This window comes from Canis lupus, chromosome 10 (genome assembly GCF_048164855.1).
Source record: "Canis lupus baileyi chromosome 10, mCanLup2.hap1, whole genome shotgun sequence".
In the NCBI taxonomy this organism is placed as follows: Eukaryota; Metazoa; Chordata; class Mammalia; order Carnivora; family Canidae; genus Canis; species Canis lupus.
Genome location: NC_132847.1, coordinates 30,907,829 through 30,933,538, shown reverse-complemented (window position 1 = coordinate 30,933,538; position 25,710 = coordinate 30,907,829). Strand labels below are relative to the sequence as shown.

At 38.7% G+C, this 25,710-nt stretch overlaps 1 protein-coding gene across 35 annotated transcripts in view; it reads left to right on the top strand.

Annotated features, from left to right (window-relative positions):
* Window positions 1–25,710, top strand: part of PTPRD (protein tyrosine phosphatase receptor type D) — a 2,176,041-nt gene that overhangs the window by 1,639,100 nt on the left and 511,231 nt on the right. The gene's annotated exons all lie outside the window — the stretch shown is intronic.

Below are 25,710 nucleotides of genomic sequence, written 5' to 3'. Positions count from 1 at the left end.
TACAAGTTTTGAAGTCCTTGAAAAAGAGTCCTTGAAAAAGAACATAAATGCCAAGTTAGATATTTGTATATTTCTGATAAGAAATTCTCTGATGCTTTTTTTTTGATAGTGCATCCAATTCAAATATGGTCATTGAATTAATCTGAGTTGCCTAATTATGTCATTTGCTCATAAGTATTTGTCATTTGCTAAATATGTGATTTTCTCTTTCATTAATTTATATATACATAATCATTGCCTACTCTGTTCCAGAACCTTGTTAGGAGCTAGGGATTCCGAAGTGAGCAAGACAAATGTGCTAGGCCTCATAATCTTACTCTCTTTCTCGCTAGTTTTCTTACTCTCTCTCCTTCATCTCCCTCTATCTCTAGTTTTATTGAATATCCTTCTCTTCCTCCTCCACCTCCTCCTCCTCATAATCATCATCTAGATGCCCAGCCATAATCCAGGAAACTATCTTCACTAATGCTCTTTCCTCCTCTTTATTCCACTGAAACATGTTTCTTGGTCTATACTCGCATGGATGTCTCCCTAGAACATTGCAGTAGCAAGGAAATGGATCTAATAATAAATGGGTAACGAATCTACTTATTATTTAATATCTTGTGCACCAGCTAAATGTTTACATGCAATATTACAATTGATATTGACAATAACTTTATGGAAAATAAGATATTGTCACCTTCATTGCTGAGATAGGAAAACTAAACTAAGGCTCAGATAGGTTACATGAGCTGTCCAAGGCCTTCAAGTTAGTAAACAGAATAGCTTGGATTTTAATCAAAGGCATTTTGATCACAAAGTGTGTTCTCTTCACTCTCCCACACTGTTCTGCATCCACCATGGTATTTCCTGACTGTGCTTCTCACTAGTGGAGGTTCCCAGGAGAGGTTCCTTCAGACATACCATTAGCTCATCTCTCTGAGGTGATATTTTATATCTAAGGTGAGGCACCACAGTTAAAAGCAGTCATAAAAAAAAAAAAAAAAACCCTCAAGGTGAAGCACTTAATCTTACAAGAACTGACTGTTAAATTGTAGTCTGCCCCAGTTGGGAAAAAGCCTTTAACAAAAGACCCTCTTGTAAATCTCTTGTGAATTTCACTGTGGTTTAACAGTGGGTGAGCTGCTGTGGGGGGTACAGGGGGGGTTGTTTGTTGTTATTGTTTTTATCTTTTTGTTTTTTTGTCTGAAGCCTTTTTGGGACTAGAAAAAAAAGGTTTATGAAACCCTTTTTAAATCAAGACAGTGCCTGAAAAGCATATCTGCCTTGAATTTGGTGTTCAGAAAGCAGTTTTGGACTATATCTATAATTTCAAGTGTTCAAATGATATCACCTAATTATGTAATGAATGTAAAAGCACTTTGGAAACAACAAATGGCCACATAAATGAAAGGTGTTATTATGTTGCTAGGTAAACATTGTCTTTCACATAGTATTTGATGAGCATTCTTTTCAAAGAAAGTAAAAACAACCTAAGTAATGTCACTTGATTATTCTATTAAATGGTGAATAGCATAATTATTCCTCCTTTTAAATTTTCACACTGAAAAATGCAGCCATTTGGCTTAAAATCCCTGACTGTGTGGGTTTGTATAATGAAATTTCTTAATGTGCTACATGGTTCAATATACTAAGACCTGTGGTTTTCTAGGAATTAAGATGGCTCTTCCAGTAAGTTCCAGTGAGAAAAGACAAGACTGAAGATCAAAGAGCTGACAACACTATCTTTCAAACTTGTTTGCATACATTGTTGAAATTAGCAAAGAGATAACCATAAAGGGTGGATACTTTATTATGTGTATTGTGAATCTTTAAATGGCAATTGCAAAAAGTGAGTAACGTAACCATCATTAAAAAACCTTAAGGAGGCAGTTTTGTGTTCTACAAGTATAGATTTCATAACTGCTTCCTTTGAAGTAAAAACCTCATCTCTTTGTAACTGGAATAGGTTCTGAAGAAACAAAGCTTCAAGAGGTTCAGATGGGCTATAAAAAATGTTGTAATCTCCTACAGGAGAGATGTGATTTATAAGGTGACGTATTTTTTATGACACATCGATGTTTGCAACAGACCAGGCCAGTAAGTAAGAAGTTCAGATTTAAAAGGAAAGAGCAGCAATGTAACTTACCTTTACAGGTGTCATTCGGCTTAAAACAACGTTTGCTAACCTACTGACTGAATCATTTTGAATGTGTGCAAGTGGAGTGTGTATACTAAATGTGTACTTTTCACATCTACGTTCCCTGCTAAAATGTTTTTTTAATGAAATAGTCATAAAATGATCTGTGCACGTTTGTGTTTGTGTTTGACGGTGGTCTCAAACCTGTCTTGAGCTCTTAGCAAATCTAGGTCTCTGCAAATCTAAGTTTCTGTCAATGGATATTCATTTTAGAGGAGGCAGCAGAGGAGTGCCTGGTTGGCTCAGTGGGTTAAGCAGCCAACTCTCGATTTGGGCTGAGGGTCATGATTTAGGGTCTTTGGATCAAGCCCTGTGCACTCAGGGGGAAGTCTGCTTGAGAGTCTCTCCCTCTGCCCCTCCCTCCCCAATGCTGCATGTACATGCTCTTTCTTTCTTTCTTTCTTTCTTTCTTTCTTTCTTTCTTTCTTTCTTTCTTCTTTCTTTTTCTTTCCTCTCTCAAATAAATAAATCAATCTTTAAAAGAAGGAGAAGAAGAAGAAGAAGAAGAAGAAGAAGAAGAAGAAGAAGACGACAAAGTACAGCATAAAAGTTAATGCATGGGCTCTGGTGGCTAGATAACCTGGGTTCGAAAGCCACTTGTGCCATATGCTAGATTATTGATATAACGTGAAGTGAGTCACTTGCTTAACATTTGTTCACCTCAGTTAACTCATATATGAAATGGAGATAATAAGATAATGGAGATAATAAGGCCATCTCAGAGGATTATTTTGTGGATTAAGTAATATTATACTCTTTTATGTTAAACTCAGTGTTCAGTGATGGGGGGGTCATCAAAGATTGATATTATTTTTCAGGAATTTACAAAGCATTTATGCACCAGAAAAAGTAGACAAGTGTAGTTTGTATGTGTATAGCTTCAAGTAATGAAGCCTACCCCATACCACCTCTGTATATGAAAATGTATAATTAGAGTTTTTAAGTAGTTTTTAACCACTGGCACATTAGCAAACAACAAATACTGTTACACGGTGCAGAATTTGTTTACCTGGTAAAATGCAAATAATGCAGCTGCTTCACACAACAGTCAAACAGAGAGACGTGCTGATCACAGAGTACATTGGACCCTAGGACTATCTTTGGTTAGACTGTGACATCATTTTCAAGTTTGAATTACTTGAATCATTTTTAAACAAGTTTTAGAGATGTTTGTTTAGTTATTTAAGAAAATCCAGGCATTCCACTTTTCCTGCTTCCATCCAACCAATTAAAACTTAAAAAGAAAAGGGCCATAAAGTAACTAATTTCAAAATCCATAATGTCTACATCAAGGCATGGCTATCTAGGTCAAAATACGTGTTCTGGAACATAATAACCACATGCTATAAAATATAATTGATACAACAGTCTAGGCCAATAGGGTGAGTCTTCATTCTATTCACAGACATTAGCATTATGAAAGGTTTCCCTGTGGCAATTACATAGTGAAATACCATTATGCCTATCTTTCCATGCACAGTTATGGCTGTGACTGTATGACACTGAACATCTGTATGAAAATCAAAAAAGTTCAATCAACTTTCCAGATGTCCCCAAATAGCATCATGTTTGGCTTATGGACAAAACAGCTGGACTTTCATTTTTCATTTCATTTTTGTCCAGATGTTAAGCTCTTGTAGATATGGCCTCTTTTGGAGTTCTTTTGTACCACTTACCTTTGAGATTCTAGCTGAAAAACTAAAAAAATGAAAAAAAGTTTACTATATAAATATGTTTCTCCTGTGTTGAAAGAGGCTATTAGTCAAAGATCTGCTAGATCGTACATCGGGATTAGTAGTCAAGACAGCATCAATGAACAATTTAACAAAAGATATGGCATGCAAGTTATTTGATTCAAGAAAGAAAAACTGCCATGCTTGGATGGATAGAAAATATGTGACCCGATATTGATAAGTTTGGAATTTCTAAAGATTGAGGCAGTGTGGTGTAATGGAATGACATCTGGAAATCTTGGGCATGAGTTCATATTCCATCTTTTTTGACTGGTGACTTGGTAATGGTCAGTTTCCTCTAGGATAACCAACCACTCCAGTTTGTCGGGGACTCCACCAGCATTAGCACTAAAAGTCCCCTGGCAGAGAAACCACTCAGTCCCAGACAAATAGGTGGTTGGTCATTCTACTCCTCACCAATAAAATGAGGGCAATAATAACTTACTATAGTTACAGAGCTGTAGTACAGACTGGTGAATAAGTAAAGCATCTAGTACTGTTGAAAAGTATAGTGTCCCCAAATGGGAACTATTACTATCATTATAAATCTCATCCACATTTCCTGTTCTGTTTCCTCTCAAAGCAAAGGCTCTCCTGTTTCCATTTCACTCAACACAATCAACACTTCACCTGCACTGGGATAGTCATCCTATCCTACTTAATCCTATCTCATTCTCAAAAGCACTTAAATTTCTACAGTGAATTTTCCATCATTGATTCTGTGGTCATAAGTTTTATGTCACCCTCACTGGAGTCCAAGAGATAACTTTTTGTTTCCTCTATGCAGACCTGATATGCTGCTGTAGTTCAGACATACATTGTGGAAACCCTTGTGTCCTCAGCTAACCTGATGCACAGTAGGTTCTCAGCAGATATTTGTTAAATGAAAGAATGACACATGATGAATATAGGTTGGGCTATGGTAGACCTGAATTGTGGCCTTTCTCTTCTCTACAACCTCCTCTTTTCTGTCAGGGATCTCACTTACTATGGAAATCGTGTTACTCTCAAACGAAGCAGGTGTATTTCTTTCCCAAAATCTTCAATATACCTATTGATCTTTAACAATTGACCAGTCTAGTCTGCTCCCATTTTCTGGCTCCCAGATCATTCTTTGGTTCTCAAGCATCCGGCAGCTCTCCTGTTGTGTTAAAACAATCACCGGCTGTCTCTAGCCTCATCACTGGGTCCAGCTGTAAACTCAAAGAACCTTCTCTTGAATCCTTCAGATTCTTCTTTTCACTCCACCTTATTCTACCCTTTGGGTTACTCATTTTTCCAAGGCTGCCACTTTAACTAGGCCACACCCCTGCTGCCAGCTCTCCCAAAGCCTGCCCTCTTAAAGGCCAGACCTAAGTAGTAGGAGGCAATCATGCCACTTGTTTTTCTTTCTGTCTTCCAAATCAGGACCCACCTTCTCCAGAAAGCTTTTTTTTTTTTTTTTTTTGGATGAGTTTAAACCAGTATCTAACCTATAATGACCACGTCAGGACAACCATTATCTCAGAGCTCTGGCTGCCAGAATCAGACAGAGCTGCATTTTTTTAAATTTTTTATTTATTTATGATAGTCACACAGAGAGAGAGAGAGAGGCAGAGACATAGGCAGAGGGAGAAGCAGGCTCCATGCACGAGGAGCCCGACGTGGGATTCGATCCCGGGTCTCCAGGATTGTGCCCTGGGCCAAAGGCAGGCGCTAAACTGCTGCGCCACCCAGGGTTCCCCAGAGCTGCATTTTGAATAACATTTCTGCCACTTACTGTTGCATGGGATTAAATCCCTAAGCCTCAATTGCTCCTTTGATAGAATGAGGATAAGAATTGTACTTGTGATAAAATGAGAATAATAATTTTGAAAATTAACTGAGGTAAAATATACAAAGCTTGGGATAGAGTAGACAATTCACTCACTCTTATTCACCTTCATATTCCTATCATCTCTAAGCTTGCCTGCTTCCCTTTCTTAAATTCTGTGGAGATTAATTGTGAGAATTCTTGAATATGTATCCCTAAATACTTTGTGCTGCCTTTGGTAGGCTCCTAATATCTATCACCAGACTGATTCTAGAAGCTATAGAACCTGAGTCTTCAAGGAAAGATATGTATTTGGGATGGATAAAGGACCAGAATATTTAGGTTCCCTAAATGACTTTAAAAGTGAAAATAACAAGACCTGAATAAAAGAAAGTCCTCAGTAGGGACTTTTGAGATCCACAGGAGTGAAAGAGGAAAGCTAACACTCCTGACCTCTCACCTTAGCATTTTTCTTCCTTTTGCTTTCAAACAGTGAATAATCAACGTGTCAGAGTTCATTTAGATCTAAATCCAATTAAGTCTGACCTTAGGGATAGTTACTCATAGCTCCCAGCAGGTGTGTGCTTGGAAGAAATTGTCATCTATGCCCTTTGTTCCATCTTTAAATTACCCAAGTTTATGGTCCTGACCCATCAAGCCTAGCAACACTGCCCACTGAAATCCAAGGAAAACAGCTGCTGGTTTAAGTGTCTTGGCATCTGTGCTGGACAGAATTTTAAGAAATCACCTCTGTCTTTTCTGCATGGAACAAATCTGAGGATAGAAAATTTTCTATAACTTTCATCTAATCTTTATGCTAGTTGTTGGACCATGGGCAACATTACTTAACAATGATGCCTCTTGGTTTTATCATCTGTGAAGTGATATGTAAGATCATTGCCAGGATTAGAATTAATGTATGTGATTGAAATGGCACAATACCTGACATACAGTAGGTGCTCAATTAGTGCTATTCATTATTTATATAACTGGCATTATTAAGGCATTACCAGGAACTTTAAACGTATGGTCACTATTCACTCTGACACGTTGATTATTAAACTTGTAGTTCTGGGAAGGATAAAATGGTCTAATCCCACCCCCTTGTTTTGTGGATTAAAAAATTACCAACCAGAGTGCTGAGATAATTTGTTCAAGATCAATTACTTAGGTGGCAAAGTTGAGACCAGAAATCAGATCTTCCAGTCTCCACAAAAGTAGAAAGTAATTTAGAGTTATTCAGATCTGGTTTGAATCCGTGCTTTTACTTACATCTGTATCTGTTTCCTCTGTATGATAACAATTGTAATAATTTGCAAGGAAGTTGTGAGAAATAGATGATAAAAATATATGAAAATCATCTAGCAGAGTACCAGAATCTTCATAGGTCCTCAACTCTACAGCGTCTTTAACTGTGATTAAGAGATTTTAGAAGATGACTTCTGAAGCCAATTTGAAGTAATGGACACTATTAATGGAAGATAAATGTGAGAATTGAAGTCTCTCTCTCTCTCTCTCTCTCTCACACACACACACACACACTTATATACACCTGCACACATACAAGGGGGGTGGGATTAGACCATTTTACCCTTTCCAGAACTATAAGTTTAAGATGAGATACTCTAAAATAAATCTAAAAATAAGTCTCATCAAGGCAAAATAAAACAAACGGACCACCTTACTGTTTTTAGTCAATGAGTCAACAATATTTGAGTATTCACCCTACCTAATATAAAGAGAAGAAGGAAAATAAAAGATCTTGTTGGACCATGTCCTAATGTGCTTTTTTTTCCAGACCAGTTTTATTTGCATTCTGGTTTAACCTTTGAGGCATGAGCCTCAGAATACTGGGGCTCTTCTCTTTTCCCTTAGTTTTCTACCAGCCTCTTAAACGATAGCCCAATCCTCCCCCGTTCAGCAAGATAGAACTTTATTTATGGAGAGAAAGCTGAATGACTGCTCCCTCCTCATTTCCTTGTTCTTTTGAGTAAGAAGACAGGAAGGAACCCATTAAGAGTCCAGGAGGCTGTCTGGAAAGGGAATCGAGGCATTCTTTCCAGGAGAGGACTGACCAAATAACCATAGTGAAGATGATGGCTGGGTGTCTTGAATTCTCTGTGATTTTATTCCTTTCTTCCACCATTTCTTCCTTTCTCGGGTTAGTTCTATTAGTCCTCAAGAACCTGGTCCTGGAAAGGTTTTTTATTTTAAATTCTGTCCCCAATGGCTCCACCCCTCATACTTTCACTATGTTATGGGCTCACATTTTTAATAAAGCACATACACTGAGTTGGGCTTAGCTGTCCATGTGTCTGTTCTTTATTTAAACTTGTATTACTGTAATTATATCAATACACAGTGATGTAAGCTATGACTCCTTCATTGTCCTGTACGGAACGAATTGTATGTCAACAGCATGATCCTTCACAGAGACCTTGTAGAAGGAAAGCATTTTCATGTTCAAGAGGAAAAATGTGCCCAGCTTTAATAAAGCTTGATATATCTGGCCTAGCCAAATAGATGTATTAGAATTCAGTGCTTTACCTTACAAAAGTATTAATGAGGAACTTTAAAATCACATTACCCTATTGAATTTTACAACAAATTCATAAAGATTTGATTAATATACAACTTTTTAAAGAATAATCTCTCTCACTAGACTCTTAGCTCCATAAAAACAAGGAACATATTTCCTTTCCACTGCACCCCAAAGCCTGGCATATAGTGAGTCCTTAATAGATATTATTGAAGGGATGAGTAAATGAGGGAAGAGATGAACAATTACAACTATGATTTTTAAAGGAGGTAGCAGAGTGTATTGTCAATTCCTGCAGCATATCAGAAATGACCTTAGAAATATTATTTTAGGCTAAAGAAACAGAGTGTACTAAAATATTTTAGTTATCTTTTCAGGGGAAGTTGTAGAAATGTGTTGTTCTACATGTGAATAATCACTTCTTGTCGGTGTTCTAGGATGAGACACAGCAGCCATGAGTGGCTGGAGAGAAAAGCGCAGGGCACCTGGACCATTTGCCTGCTTCTGTCTTTTCAGTAATAACATTACTCCTAATAGGTGCCCTCAGATTAAACAGTAATACTTAGCTCTAAGCAGTTAGAATTTTGCTCAATAAAAATAACAATATTAAAAGCAGTGAGTAGGAGATGATTGTGTGCTGCACCACATCATCATCTTTATGGAAGGGAGAAGGCAGGAGCAGGTGGCCGGCTCTTTCCACGGATAACACTGACTGGGGATGAGCCAGGCCTTGAAATGAAGCCTCTCTCAGAAAAGGCAACTTGAGGATCTGAAATCCCTCCTTATCTTTCAAGCAGTTGCCATTAATATGCTGTTTATTCAGTGATTATCGATGTGGCTACCATCCCAATTTCTACCAGATGTAACCAGGTAGATTACTGGCAGAAGGTACTGTGTTGCTCAGGGGTAGGATTGAGAGAAATGACTGTCTTAGTTTCCCTGCAGTTTGACCTCTTTTCACCCAGGAATCCCCCCCACCCCAGCCTTTATTTTTAAGGCTACATTCCAGTCCCCACAGTAAACAGAGGGTGTATTTTCTCTGTAAACAGTGATACAAGTGGAGGTTTGAAATGTTTGCTTTGAAAATTCTTACTTAAGCAGTGAGACCAAAAAGGTTCACTCTGTGTCAATAAGTTTCTGATCTTCTGTGATTTGGAAGGCTCACTCTTCTCTCATTACACGTTTTAGAATACCTGGAAATGTGAGGGTGTTTGGAGCAGTCTCCGAAAATGGATGACCAGAACTTCGGCTTCTGGCTTTGGTCCTGCCTCTCTCCATCTCTGTCTCTCTGAGTAAAGTTTGAAGCAAAGTCTAATAAACTTTAATGCTGGAAGGTTGTCATGACAAATTAAAAGAAGATAGCATCGATCCAAGATCCATGCTAGTATTTTAAATCACCGAAATTAAATAATATTCTCCTCCCACTAAAAATGTTTAGAGTCTTTTAATAAGTCTGTAACTCACAATTTGGAGAGGAAGGTGGACATTAGTTATAAGGGAACATAGAAAACTAAAATAATAATCAAGACTGATTGCTACTGACCAGTGAGCTCCACGGTAATAGACCAGTGACCCGATTGTGTCTGTTTCTACTCATCATTGCACCCTTAGTGTTTTGCAGAGTACCATGCACATAGTAGGCTCTCGGTGGGTGTTTGGGTAAATGAATGAAAAGAAAGGTATAAGTGAGCTATGAGTGGATGCAGAGCCAAGCCCACTGGACCCAGTCAAATCGTCTATTCAGTATTCATACTGAATATGAATGACGTGCCACATCCAGCACGTTTATTTGTTGTAAAAACAGGAAAACAGGAATATGCAAGACAGCTTTGATGAAGGGCATCCTCTGTCTGCACCACTCACTCATCTCAGGGATAACAGATCTTATTTATCTGAGGTCATAATGAGTCCAAGAAAGGTGTGCAAATTCCTGCAGACACGAGGGGTACTGTCCTCTCTCTGGAATACAGAGAGATGCATTGTTTTAGGGAAGTTCTAAATGCATGTACCTTAGGCCCCCTCTCCCATCCTACCCATGGTAAGGAAAGTTGTTCTGCACTTAAAACACATAAAGCGTTTATGTTATGTACCAGAGGAGCCTGGTATACACAGAAGTACCACCAACAATGGCTCAGAGGTGGTGTGGGATTATCATCTACCCAGAGCCTCCCAAGGCAGAGCTGCGGCCATTCTTTTTTGTGTTGTATACCCTAAAAGGGGTGATAGGGTGCAGAGAATTAAATTGGTAGTAAACCAAATACTTTCTCTTTCCTTCTTAAACATTTACAACCCTCCCTTATTTAGTTTTCTTCTTCCAGATTTGTCTCCACCATCCCCTCCCCTGGCCCCACACACTGATATTTTTTAGTTTGGATCATTACAGACGCGGCTGAGAACGCAAAAGATACAGTAGTCATTTTATTCGCTTCCAAGTATTTTCTGTGCCTCTAATGAAGAACTGCATTGAAGGACATAGTGTGGAACAATTCAACAGCTTCCAATCTCATTAACTATTCCAGCCTTTGGGAACCCTGAGCAAACTCCTTCAGATGACGTCCTGAAAATAAGTAATATCCGACAATGTAAGCTAACTATTCTTTTCAAGTATGATTAGTATATACTGCACCCAGTGACCACAATGTACTAAACAAATGCTCATAATTCTAGGATCTCTAGTCGGTATTTATTTACTTTTTATTTTTTTAAATTTTCATTTATTTATTCATGAGAGCTACAGAGAGAGGCAGAGACATAGGCAAAGGGAGAAGCAGGCTCCCTGAAGGGAGTCCAATGCAGGACTTCATCCAAGGACCCCAGGATCACGCCTTGAGCCAAAGGCAGATGCTCAACACTGAACCACCCAGGCGTCCCTCTGGTCAGTCTTTAAAGTCAATCATATAAACTGCCAACCTCCAGTAAGATGAAGAGTATTAACACCCAAGGAGAGATTTGACCCTCTTTCTTGGCCATTTTGAGGTGGATCATGGGTGATACTTTCATGGGCTTCTGCCCACACACATACCTTTACTTCCATTCAACATCCTTCATAGGCTTCCAGTTTAAGAAAGTGAGAGTTGGATTATCTGAGAGGAGTTGGAGACACTTATTTGCAGTGTTTAAATGTTAAAGGGGCAAAGGACAAAAGAATGACCCCTGGAGACTCTGTCTACTGGCCTGTCTCCTCTGTGAATGTAAAATGCCACTAAGGGTTATCATTCTTAGCAAATGTTACTAGAAAATAATGTCAAGTTTGACGGAGATCTGAAAGTTCCTTTGCATTTTTGTTCCTGATAAACTTGTATCATTTTATAAGTGGATGCAAATGCGAATTTTTATAATTTGACCTATTGTCAAAAAAGTCATAAGAAATACCAAAATAATAAAAGATACCTTGCCCATTAAAATATGTTATTCTATTTAGATATTAATTTAATATACTAATTTATTTTTGCTCTGAAATCCTTTACACTGGAGAAATAAACCACCACTGTAAAAGTCCTCACACGTCAATGTCTCATAAAATTCTCAAAACAGCTAAAAATGTGATGTCAACCTACTCAGATTATGCAATGATCTAATGAACCATTAATTGGACATAGAAGTTACCCTGAATTCGTTGTGTTTGACTTCTTAGAACAAGGCCCACATTATCTTTCTTCTTCTAATTTGGCTAATACATACTATTTAAAATGTAAAGCAGAGTGGTTAAAGAAAAAGACAAGAAGGACACTTTATAAAGGACACATTTAAAACATAACCTACTCTAGTCATCAATCAGGCCATGATCTTGAACTTTTTAATTTTTAAAGATGGGTGCAGACATGCTTGCATTTTTCATTCAAATATTTAAAACTAGTCTTTGTTTGCAAAGGTTACCAGGCCACTCAGTGAAGTTTTACTGCAGTCCTTAAAGAACAACAAATGTGCTGAGTTATTTTTGTAAGTAAGTTTCCCAGATTTAAATGATCAGAGTGTATTAACTTAGAATTATAAACCAATGAATTGTTCCTGACTAGGTTTCTGCCAGAAGCAAATAATGAAACCTTTAACCAGGAAATGACGAACCTCCAAATTCTTCTGAAGATATTGCAGTAAAATGATTATCCTGTAATATTAGAGTACATGGACATTACAAAGGAGGTTCAGAGGCATAAGAAGTTTTCAGGACTCATAACATTTTTTTTTTTCCAAAGAAAAGCAGGTTCCTGGTTTATTTCCAGAGGTTAAAGGGAGAGATAGACTGATGTTTAGAATATGAGCTTTTTTTTGACTCATTTGGTTTGATGACTATTCTCCAATATATACCTCAAATGTATTATTAATAAAGGCAATATCAGTGAATTTTTTCACCTGTATCTCATGAGTTGTTTAAATGGCAACATGTATATGCACACACACACACACACACACACACACACACAGGATCTGTTGGCTTAGGTTAACCTGATAAAGAACATTAGAGCATAAGTGGTAAAAGCCACAAGATCAGGCCAGTTCTGTGCTTGCTACTCTTACATACATGTTCACATTCTGAAGTACTGAAAAGAAGAGATATACCAGTAAAGATCCTTTGAGCTCCAAGTAAGAGAGAATCCAACAAAAATGTTATTTAAACAATAAGGACACTTATTATCTCATAAGAAATCCAGGGATAGGGTCCAGGATTGGCTAATTCATGGCTCAGCATCATAAAGAATCTGTGATCTTTCTACATGTCTCACACCAACTATGAAAAGTGTGTATGTTTTTCATCCCTTCACAAGGACAGTGAAGCTCAGAGAGCTCAGGGTTAAGCGCAACGTCACTTAGTTTATGGCTGAGCCAGGAGTTCAGCCCACTAGGAGTCTAGAGCCTATTCTTCAAATCACAGTAAAATCATGATATAGATTACAGATTTTAACCATCATTAAGGAAGTGAAATAATGCTTATTATTAAACACAATAATATAAATGAACATCCGTGTACCTAGATTTGTTTATTTCATGATTCTCAACTTCCTGTTCCTGCTACACACTTAGGAAATATACTTCAAGATGCTCACCTTATGCTTGAAATAGGGTGTCCATGATTACAACATGTTAGAAATAAAATGAACTTTAGCAGGAAGGAACCAAGTAAAGCATTCCTAAAGTCATTCTGAAGTCTTCAGTTACAATTATTGTGATTATACTAGGATTTCCTGTATCAACACTAGAAAGAGCAGGGCAGATGGACAATTTTTATTATAATTAACTTTAATATATTTAGTGATTGCCATTCTACTGTCTCATTTTATCATCCCCAAAACCTTAAGAGGTTTTTTCCCCCATTTTCACCTTCATTTTTTTCCCATTTCACAAATGGATGTCTACCTTTAGTGTATCCGTGTATGATTGTGTAGTTTGGGGACTGAACAACTTTACATCATGGTCCTTCACCTTCCACTTCCTCCCCAGAACACCCTTGCTCCACCTAAAGTAATCTCCTCACCATCCATTAGGAAAAAATGTCCTCAATATTTCTGTTTTGAAAGTTTCATTAGAACTACCAACTTAAGTCAAAACAAATATCCAGACATTTGCATCCCAACATCTCCTAGGAGATAGACTTTGGATGGAAATTTCAAGTACATGATTTAATGTAGTCCGTGCAATAGCTCTGTGAAATAAATATTATTATCTTTGTTTTTACAGATAAAGGAATGAGGACTCTGGGGATTTCTACAGCTCACCCCATGACACACAGCTATTAACAGAGTTACAGATTATGTTCTCTCATCCCTAGCGCAACTTCCACTTATAATAAATTAGGGAAGAGATGAAATTCCTTAAGAGAGCAAGGCAACTGAGTGGTTGGCCTGCCCGGAGTATGGAGGAGGTTGGGGTCAAGGTAGAGAGAATGAGATGCCCCGAAGAGGCCAAGAGTGGAGAAGACAGGCAATAATCAGAAGGCCAATGACACACATTTCCTACTCAGTGCTTTTCTTCCAGAATTAGGCTCTGCAGCAAGGCCACTTCCCTAATTTATTCCAGTTTCATTCGGCGATACCCAAATTGGAAAATTGCAAAAATAAGTATGTTCAACTGTCATCACATATTAGGGGCATCTCCAAGGAACAAAGAACTTCCTGTTATATATTGGTTTGAAAAGAAAGAAATAATATCTGGAGTTGGCAGTTGAAAGTTTTATATTTGGCAGGATGACCAACCACATGTAAGTCAACAGGCAAGTCACTGAACCACTCACTCAGTGGTTTTATCAGGCACTAAATTGGGTGGTAAAATGGGAATGTTGTTAATGGTTTGGGAATTGTTACTCATTCTCACATGAGGACAATGCAGAATGCCTAAAGGAAACAAATATTATAACATATTATTAAAATGTTACCCTAAGTTTAAAAATGATGGGTTAAGAGAACTCAAAATCTAGACAAGATGAAGTTTTACCCTAAAAGCCTGGAAGGACATGAAGTCTGCCCAGAATGATAAAGAAAGTAGTCATATATTTTAATGACTAGAATCTAGAAGATGGTACACAAATGTGTTTTACAATTCACATGAGGTAGCCTGTCAGTTCACAGGGTGTCCACCACTGATGGCCTCCAGGAGAATACTTTGTTTCTTACCTCCCCGTCCTCCTCATTTCTTGTCACTCATATTTATCTGCAGGTTTGTAAACACTTGTACTGGAGACCCACAAGACCTGGTCTTCCATTCCTTAAACAATTATGTAATGAAGAAACACTTTTTTGTTGCTATTTACTGAAGTTCACAGTATAATTTTCAGGCCTTATTAAGATGAATTAGATGAGAATGAAGAGGAGAGAAAAAATAGACATTAGACAATAGGATAGAATAAACAACGGAGGGGCATCTGGGTGGCTCAGTGGTTGAGCATCTGCCTTTGGCTCAGGTCGTGATCCTGGCATCCTGGGATCGAGTCCTACATCAGGCTCCCCATAGGGAGCCTGCTTCTACCTCTGCCTATGTCTCTGCCTCTCTCTGTGTCTCTCATGAATAAATAAATAAAATCTTAAAGAAAAAAAGAATAGATGATGGAATACCATTCATTCATTCATTCATTCATCATTCATTCATTCATTCAGAAGTCAACACATATTTATAATCGCAAGTTAGTGCCAGGCAAAATTCTAGGAGCTAGGGATATCCAGGAAATCAAACCTGCTCAGTCCACCCTCTGGAAACTTAGATTTGGGTAGGGAAAAGAGAAATAATGAATAATAAAAGCAACCATGGAGCTTGACAGCTGGTAATAATTGCTCAAAAGAAAAATAAAGCAGGGCAATAGGATCGAGATGATGGGGTGTTGATATTTTATGCCAGGGATCAAGGAGTGTGGTCATGTATATAAAGATTCTTTCATTCAATATTTATTGACTGTCTTTGAAGAGTTGGGTACTGTGCAAGATACAAGATGAATAAGATATGGTCCCTGCCCTCCAGGAGCCAACAGCCTCAGTAGAGAATCTCGCCACCTGCTCCATTAGGCAGACCGATTAGAAGTCTCAGGGCATATTGCAGCAGGAGCATTGTACGCAGTGACCAATCTGAGCAGATTGTAAGTATTCCAAAACTCACAGTGGTTTCCATAAAATAATTCTCACTTCAAGTAAACATTTTCGGTTGGTGAGTAACTCTATTTTCCACTGACAGCACTCATATTTGAGGGCTCCCTTAATGCATTGATGACTTGTTTTTCTGATTGGTTGCCAAGGATTGTTTGGGTCTTAGTGAACTGTACTTGCCTAACTCCTCCGAAGCATCTTGGCTGAGTTCTTGTTGCTGTATTGGCAAATGCTGCCTTCTGTACTGAAAAATTTGTTATTTCTGAAAAATGTGGACTGTCCCTGGATGGTTTTCATGAAAATCAAAGATAAAAAAGAATTACAGGATTTGTTTTTGTTTCTTTTCCAAGTAAGGGATGAAGAACAGAACTTTGTTTCCACAAGATTTACATAAATGTAGGTCACGTCCTGGGTGATCCTAGTTTTATAATGCTTTGTTCGGATACCTGGCTCAAAAGTTCCTGATTCATCAAGAAGACAGCGAAAAGTATAATTATGGTCAAAATACTAGCTTGTATAAACGAAATGCTTTTCCTTTTTGTGTGTTATTAACACAGCCTCCATGTCCTGAGCTTTACAAAGGTTGTAATAATATAACGTTGTTCAAAGGAACACTCAGTCATGGGAGAGAACACCATGGAGCAGAAAAGTCTTTGTTTTCCTGAAGACAGAGCCTTTTTGGATAGGGGGAGAGGGATCGTGGCACACACAAGTGTCCCAGAGGAGAGGAGGAAAGCTCGCTGGTGTCTCTGCTTGCAGGAGCTGCTAGCCCCTCACTGGGCAGGTTCCAGGTGGGCCTTCCTCCTCTGCACCGCCTGTGGCCCATCCCTCACCCTGCACTGCCCGGGGAAGACCCAGCAGAGGCAATTATTTCGGCTAGTCCAGGACAGAAACGCAGGTGCTACCACTCGCTATAAACTTTTCAGTTTTGGTTGGGGCTGGGGGGCGACTTTGTGGTGGATTGTTCTAGAAGTGGCAGCAGGAGCTCCTGGCCCGGCCGTTGGGGCCTAAGCCACCACCCTAAGCTCCTTAGGGTCTTATTCCTCCAAACAGCACTCTGGGGACAGTTCTGTGTATTATGGGTTGGGGAAGTGTCACAGCAAAATGTGACTTCTGTTGCGCTCCTTTTCTTTTTCTTGGCTGCACCAAGGTGGGTGAGCATCACTTTGTAGTGACGGATGTGTCGGAGCCCTTCCCATTAGTAAAGTGCTCCCTCTTATCGCAGCCTCATTGATAGCAGCTTCTGATCCTGTGATCAGGTCAGCTTCAGGGATAAAACACAGACAGGAATTTTGCCGTCAAAGTTATTTCCAAAGGCCATGGAAAGTCAGTCATTAGATAAGATCAAGAACTTAGTGCTAAATATAAACTCTTTCTTAGCACTTGCAAATAATACCACCAAAATTTAATCCTACCCTGAAGCTCCCCATGGGAACTCTGCTCTTCCTTAAATATTCTGTTCTCTAAGGATATCATTTGAGGTGAAATTTACTTCATTGAATCTTAAATTATTGATTTTGCATGTCCCACTTTTTTTTTTTTTTTTTGGAGGGGGACCCTGGGTAAAGTGCCAACAGAAAACGTCCATTTTCAGCTCTGTGAACTTTGACTCACAGAATCTACTGCAATTAAGCAACATCTCAGGGTAGCCTTCCAAACTGGGGAGTGTGTCCAGTCATTGGTGGGTTTGGCTTAGGTGATGCTTTTTGCTGGGGTTGTATGTTTTGAACACGTGCCCAGAGCTTTTAAAAGGAGCAATGGGAACATCTGTATTCACAGAATTAAAAGCAAGAGAGCAGGCATTGTCAACACTAATGATGGACCTAGCAACATGTGGACGTGTTTTGAGAGTTTCAAGGGTATAAGTAAGACAAACTAGAAGGAAACAAGTGGTTTCAAAGGGAGTAGTTGCCTTTTCTTCTTAGCAAGCAGGAAATGGAAAGTGTAAAGCTCTTCTACCCTTTCAGATACCCAAAGATAGGGCAAACTGCCTCGTGTCTCCTTTTCCCAATATCTGAGCCAGCTCGTCATTTCTAGCAGGGCATATCTGAGTCAGAGAGCATGGTGTGGGTATATCCTGCTCTCTCCGGCCCATACAGCTTTCCTCAGAGCGAAAAGGACCCAGCATGTCATGGGGCTGCTGAGCCCCAGAGAGAAAGTAAGAGACCAAATGTGTGTGGGTAGGGGGTGAGGGGGTGTTCATGTTGATGTCTTATGACCCTCAGGGCTTTCTATTGCCCAAGAGAAAAGAGCCAAACTCTTTGGAATCTTTCTTTTTCTGACAGACAAATTTCCCAGAAACTGTAACCATAATAGCTGGAGGGTTGTTAAACAAGAGAGTATAACTAAGGTTGGGATGGTGAACCAAAGGAATTTGGAAAGTTTGAGAATCAAGAAGATTGGGGTGGTTGACACACATTTTCTTTTCCTTTAATTTTTGAGGATTTTCTTCCCTCTTGCATCTTCATTTCCAATCAAGTGTATTTTATTCCAGACCTAAAAATCAAAATCCTCTTCTCTCCAGTCTGTGTGTGGATTAGGCGTAATTATAAGATACAAGTAACATTGTCTCCTCTCTTAAAATGCATTTTTTATTCTAAAGAAGGTTTACTGAGGGGTCTATTTTACTTTTTTATTCCCCCCAGTTCTATATGAGGTGGTATTTGCAAGGTAGTATTATGCAGATCTAATATAATATAAGAGGGGTGGCTAGCTGAGAATATATCTTTTACTTTTGAGTTAGAAAGCTGACGGAGAAAGACACACACCAACACAAATAGCTCACAGCCATTCTCTTCCTGAGTCTAACAGCTAGAACTAGTGGGTTCCCAAGTATCAGGCTGAAGCCAATAGAAATGTCCCAGCAGGCCACTGGGTTTGCACTCCCATGTCCAGCAATTTTCATGTAATTACAGCTGCCTGCTGAAGGAGGCCTGTGGTCTCCATAGTTTGTTAAGACCTTAGTTGTGGCCAGAAGGGGAGTAGGTAGGATTCAGATCCTGCCACAAACGCCAGAAGCTAGGAGCTTCCTTCACAGCAAGGGCAACTGTTAGAATAAGCCAGCTGTGCAAAGCAGAATTAAAAAGCTTGTAGATTTAGGTAAAATAGTGCCACCTGTGATTTTTTCCCCCTTTTGAAAAGTATGGAAGAAAAAAGGCAAATCTGAGAAAAAGAGAGCTAGCCTCTTAACAACTGCCAGAATCGGCTCAGCTGTACTGGGTTATTTTCCTAGGAACAATACAAATCAATGAATTTGAATGGAGTGATCACTGTGGTTTTCAGAAGTACCTGAGAAGCTTGCCAAAAATTCTGGCTCCCCAGAACTAGCCCAGAGGTTCTGATTCACAGTGTCTAGGATCCATTCACGGGTCTGGGTCATGTGGAAAGTGGGTGTTTTACCATCCACAGAATTATTAGGAGTCTTAAAAGAGACAGGTGTCTTAAAGTTCTCTGTGAACTGCAAAATGCCACGTGAATGGTGATATTGAATGATGTAGTATGGAGAGTGTTCCTTGTACTTGCCAGGCACTGGGCTAGGAACTCTTAGAGAAATAAAAATGATCTGTTCTAGTTGCGTAGTTTGCATAGTTGATCGATTTCTACTGCTAGAGTTTACGGAGAAAACTTCCCTCTCAAGAACATGAATTCCTTAAGCAAAACAATGTGAGCACCATCTTTCTCTCTCAAAGGTAGTAGTTTTGTTATTTTTTGATTGAACTGAAAATAACACATGAACATGGAGGCTCAATTCCAAATGTTTTCGGGGATGGGAGTCAATCTTTCTGATCTTTTCTTTGTTTTAATCACAGATTTATCAGGGGGCAGTGTGGCTGGAATTTCAGTTAGTTGATGGCATTTCTTCCTCTTTTAATTGAACTGCGGGGGATGAAAATCATTAGGGACTGTTTGTATTGTGTTTGGATGAAAGGGTTTTCCTTAATATGTGAGCCTTGGTCGTAGCACACATTCTTCGAATCCCTTAATAGTGCATAGTTGACATACCTCACACCACTGGAGGCCTGAATGAGTGAGCAGTGGGGATGAATGGGCATACATAAAAACCAAGTAAAAAGAAATGCTAAAAATACTACGCTAGTATACGAAATTCGAAATTCGGGCTGTGTTTCATTTGTAGTGACTACTAAAAATGGAATCCAGTCAACAGGTCATTTCCTTTTCACTTATGAAACAAAAGTGATTTCACAAAGAATCCTAAGTTGGAAAATACTTTGGAAATAATCTAGTCTAGTGATTTTCAAGTCATGCTTCCTAGAGCTGTAAAGCAAGGTTACTTCACCTTGGCTAAACATTTGAATCACTTAGGAAGCTTCTTTAAAAAATATTCTAGACCCTCACTCCCAAAGAATCCCATTCAGCTCATATGTGTAGTCCCTGGGCATATGTTTTTAAAAGTTTTCCAGATGATTCTAACATACAGCCAAGGTTGTGAACCTCCATTCTAGGGATTTGGCAGTCCAAACATATGGGCTTGTGGGCTTGTGATCGGATAAATGCAAGTATACTCCCTAGGGACAGTGGAATAGAATTTATTAAATGAGGAAAATTGGGATATGCTCATGCCCCCACAGAATTCCCATTAATATTAAAGAAAACACTAGACTTTGGAAAGTTCGGTTAAACAGCATTTTATCATATCTTTCTTGTACAGGACATTCTGCAGATGTACAAAGTACACACAGAAGATTAAGACCCAGTCTTTCTCTTAAAGATTTTACAATCTTGCAATCTGGAAATATATATGGGATTTGGCCCATGGCAGAGGCACAGAGGACTGAGGGAAACAAGAATAGATATAACTTTAATAAAAGGCAAGTGTATTACGGCCGGCACGAGAAGGACTGAATCACAGACAAAACATTTTAGATTGCAGCATTTGTTTTAATTTCTCATCTCTTCTTTCCCCAGCTTGGAACAGATCAAACTGAGCAGTTTTGACATCCAGACTCTTAGAACAGCATGAGTATAAGAAGGAAAAGCAAAGCCTGTATATCTTTTCCTTCTTACCTCCACTTGGTACAAGGTAGGATATTTCCTACAGTCTGAGACTCACTAGGTAGGAGTTCCCTCTGATAGAAAAAAGTAAAAAGTATGGGTGCCCAGTGCTCTGTTTAGGACTGCTTCTAGATATCTGACCCTGGTTTGTTTGCCAAGGGGAAGGCAGAGAAAACACATGCTTGAATTGATTTGTTTTTGTGCTTCTTGAGGTCAAAGATTGTTAATAGCCCCACGTTATATCATCCATTGATTCATTCAGCAGACTTCTTTTGAGATCTGCTTCTAGTCCAGGTTCTGTGCTTACTGGTGGTGATATAAACAGTGAGGACAAGCTCAGAGCTTATTAGGGCACAAATATACACAATAAAAATATAGGCAGATATGAAATAAGAAAAAGAAATAATGGGAGAACAGAGGCAGAGCAAATTCCATCTTACTTAGTGGCTGCAATAAGCTTTGTAAAGAAAGTAATATTTCACAAAAAAGGGTTGATTGACAACCAACTCGTGTCCTCTTTTTCTCTTCTTATCTCCATCCCTCCCTTCCTTTACTTCAGATATTTATTGGAGTATCTATAGTGTTTAAAGCACTATGATGAGAGTTTTTGGCTCAAATCAGACACTAATCTGCTCTCACATGGCTGAGAGGGAACATTCGCTAAATATGCACACCCTGTAGAAACTGTTAAGTGGCATAAGTGAAGTTAAAGATAAGTAAAGATGTGTAAGACAAAGTTTCAAAAGCAACTGAAAAATCATAGCCGTGATGCTTTTGTTCCATTCGCCGCTTTGAACACTGCTCCTGACTGTGTGTGGAAGAACCCGCAGCTCCACGTGGGGAACTTGCGGCATCCGGTAAGCAAGGCGAGGTCTTGTGACAGGTCCCTGTCCGGATACCGGGACCGTTTCTGCACTGGTCATTTATAAGCCCCAGCCTATGAAGAGGTAGATTGGCTGTTAACACGAAATCAACTTACGCTATTTCACGTCTGAGTTTCTGAAAATCATTTTCTGAAACCCTGTTTGAAGGACCCTTTAGAAATAAAGTTGCAGCTTCGTATGGCTTTCTTGCTAAAAATGTGAAAACTGGACTTGATGGGTGGACACAAAAGTCTTACAAGCTTTGAAAAACTGCTGTGCTTCGGGTTTTGCCCTCACTTTTTAATGTTTTTCCTCCCTCTCTCTTCCTAACCATTGAGTCTTGATGCACATTCTTTCATTAAGGAGATTCAGCACCCTCTCCAGTAGTTGTGAGTCATTAACATCCTGCAGCATGGCCAGCCTCATGCAATAAAATCTAAACAAATGCTGCTTTACATTTCTATCATTCTTTTCCCAACCCCATCATTCTCTCCAACAATATAAACTTTGGCTGGCCATGGAACCAATAACAGTGTAGCTTAGAATTTAACTTCATTTCCAGGTTATATCCCATGACATTCACCTTCTGTAGACAGTGAAACCAAGTTTTTCCTCTTTTAAAGACTCTTGCTATCTCTCCCAAGAAATATCTGTGATTCATTTCTACCATGTGCCCCATTCTTTTGCTATTCAGCAAAATGGAGACTGCTTCATCAGTTTCTGGTCTCTGTAGATTTCCCCTTTATTGAGTGATTAATTACTAGCTTTCTGGTGACTTCTTAATCTTTTTCTGTATTTTAAAATATTCCTTCATTTCAAAATCCTCTAGTGTAAGATACAAACTCTAAATGGAATATAAGTAAGTGCAATTACTTTCTTCTTTATTCAGCTTTGCCTTTACTACCAAAGGCACCATTTGGAAAATGTATTAAAGAATCATAAAAGTTTAAAACTTAAAAATAAACACTAGGCAGTCAGTTTTGTCAATGAAAACATTAGCATCTAAAGGTTAACGTGCCAAAAAAAGTGCTTATTCCTTACATTACTAACAGAGTGCCCATTTGTATTAGCCATACTTGTATTTTTAAAAGATGCTGCAAATATATAAAGATTGGTGGCCTTTGAATATTTAAACACAATAGATTTAAGGCAACAAAACCAAAACACACTTTTATTGTTAGGGAATACTGAAACCCACGGCTTAATGTATGAGTTAATGGGACTTCTTGATAAATCACCTGTTAAATTTTAGCTGACAGCTTGTCATATATTAATTATAAATAATTGTAATATACGGCTATCATCATGCATGCAACAAAAAAAAAAAAAAGAAGAAAGGAAGAAAGGTAATTAGAGTATATCCTTTGTTTTCCGTTTTCCCCCTTCATTTCTTGCTCACAAGAAAAAAATGACCCAATGTTTCACTTGGGTTGGGATAGTGCCAATGGTTAATGGAATGCCCCACTCTACTAAAGAATTTAATGGGAATATCCATTTGTCACAGTCGCATGCTGTAATCTCCAGTAGCAGAGCCAATGGAAAATAGCATCGTACCATAACGTCCTCTACACACTGCAGGTGAGGGTGAAATGCAGCAGCCAAACTGAGCAGAGGCAGGGGAGAGGGCCTGGCTTTTCTAAGCCTTTCTTTAGAGAAAGATGCGGATTTCTTTTCTTTAAGAGAACATCGCTGCCTGGCAGCAACAAGAAATGCTGCCCTGGAGAAAAAGAAAGTGCCTTTCTTTCATATGGAGAAAAATGTGACTGTTTGCATAGCCCGTCTCAAAATTTCTAACTACCTCTTAGTCTACTGGAAACCCCTCTGTTTGTAAAGAGACTTTGATTTGTGGAATCAGAAAGATCAAGATTAGACTCTCATTTCAATCACCAACTAGTTCTGTGTAGGAGCTTCCAAATCTGAAAATGGGAATAACAGCATCTAAATGTGTGCAATGTTCCTTCCAGAATGCATAGGACTATATGAATAAAAAAAAATTAGCATGGCATCTAAGTTACTGTCTTCCTTTCTTATTCACAATTTAGATGGAATTACGGGGTAGTCTGATTACTTTATATGTGTAGATCCTGTGTTCTCAAATGATTCAAACTATTGTTTAGTGAGTATAATTAATATCTGTTTGTTTAATCTCTCTCACGTGTTAGTTCTGTGTCTGGAACAAGCGGTAAGCTACTGAAAAATGTTGTATGAATTAAATTTGAGAAGCTGTCTCAAACATTTTAACCCTTGTAGAGATGAATGGTTATTTGAAGATTAAAAACATTAAACATTTTTCCATTTGTGCATTTAGCAGCAAATTAATGAAGTATATTGGATATAACTATCATCTATAGGAAGAGGTCTCAGATATTCATTTCACTACCTTATGAAACTCTTCACTATCTTCAAAACATGTCACTTGAATCTATGTTATGTGTCTCCCTTCTAACTGAATTAAAAAAAAAAAAAGCTCTTACAAAAAAAAATATCAACAGGTATTCGATTCCTCGGTTAATAATGTGTAGTCAGAATAGAAATAAAAAAACACATAATTGAAATCTAACCAATATAGGTTTAAAATCCTAGCTTGGCCACTTGCTAACTCTGCCAGCGTGGCCAAATTATCCTCTCGGTTCCTGTTTTCTCACTTGTACAATGGAGCTAATTATACTTAACTAGCAAGGCAGTTGTTAAGACTGGAGGCAAGGTAACAGCTTTGAAACTTTTAATCGCTAGCCACATGGTCAAAACATAAGTTTTACAGAACAATGTTCAGTATATATAATGCGCTCTTCTTTCTTTTCTTTCCTACTTTCATTGCTTTTGCTCAGAAAATTGTTCCTGACCCACTAGATTTGTGATCCACAAAAGGTCATGATGAGCCTTTAGAAAACAATGGGATAGCATGATGTTTAGTACATAATACAAGAGTAACAAATGATTACTATCATTGCCTTATGATTATTTTTAGTCTTTTTAGCATGTTTCATTATAGATGAGAATAAAATCTTTCAAGTACTTCTAGGAACTAACTCCCTTGGATGGGGTCCAAAGTAGACTCATACTCATTGTATGCTGAATTATGCACTAGAGGGGGTTGTGCTCTAGCAAAGTTCCTGTGTGCTATTCATAACAGAATGCTAGAGCGGAAAGGAACTGAGAGAATGTCTAGTCCTATTTCTTCATTTTTCTTCATTTAAGTATAGTTTTAAAATATTCTCTATTTCATGCTCATTGATACACGGGGAAAAAGAATCGATTTGATCTAGACCTGGGTGGAAGATGTGGGGCGGGGGCCGGGGGGGCAGGGTGACATTGGGTCAGGATATCTGGGTTTTGGATCTGCTTCTGCCACTAGATAGTTTGGTTACCTTAAACTCTCAGGGGCTCAGTTTCCTTACCTGTAAAATTGGGTGATTTCAACAGATGATTAGCCCACCTCTGATGTTCTTTGACTTCAGATCTCCAAATAGTAAACATTCCCCGAGATTATATGAGATGTTGCAGTGTTACTTTGTTACAAATCTACTGACTGTATTAATATTTGTATATGGGCTCCCATGTCCTCTGTCTCCTTGATCCCCTCATCCTCATGCCCTGAATAATACTGGATCTTATATAATAATAGCTCAGACTCAATAGTCGCCGTCTCCCACTGCTACTTCTTTCTCTAAGACGTTTGGTCATGGTGGAAGATGAGCATCTAGGACTTCATGGTGTCAGAGTCCTTGGGCTAATCTCACTTACTGATAGTTTTCTCTTTCTCATCTTCTTTCTGGATCCCTTTGCTTACCTGTTTGCTGCTCACGTTGGTAAAGATCATTGCTACCTTCTCCAGTAGTCTAACTTGCTACCAGTGGAGTAGGTTATTTCCTTGATTACACTCCCAGACGGCAGTCGGATTTCTCAGCCGGGATCTTTCAAAATCAGGTCAGACCTGGTCAGACCTCCTCAAATGCGGCAGATGGATATGCGTGTCTCCACCAAATGCAATATAAAAGGATCACTAGGGTTTGACAAACTTCC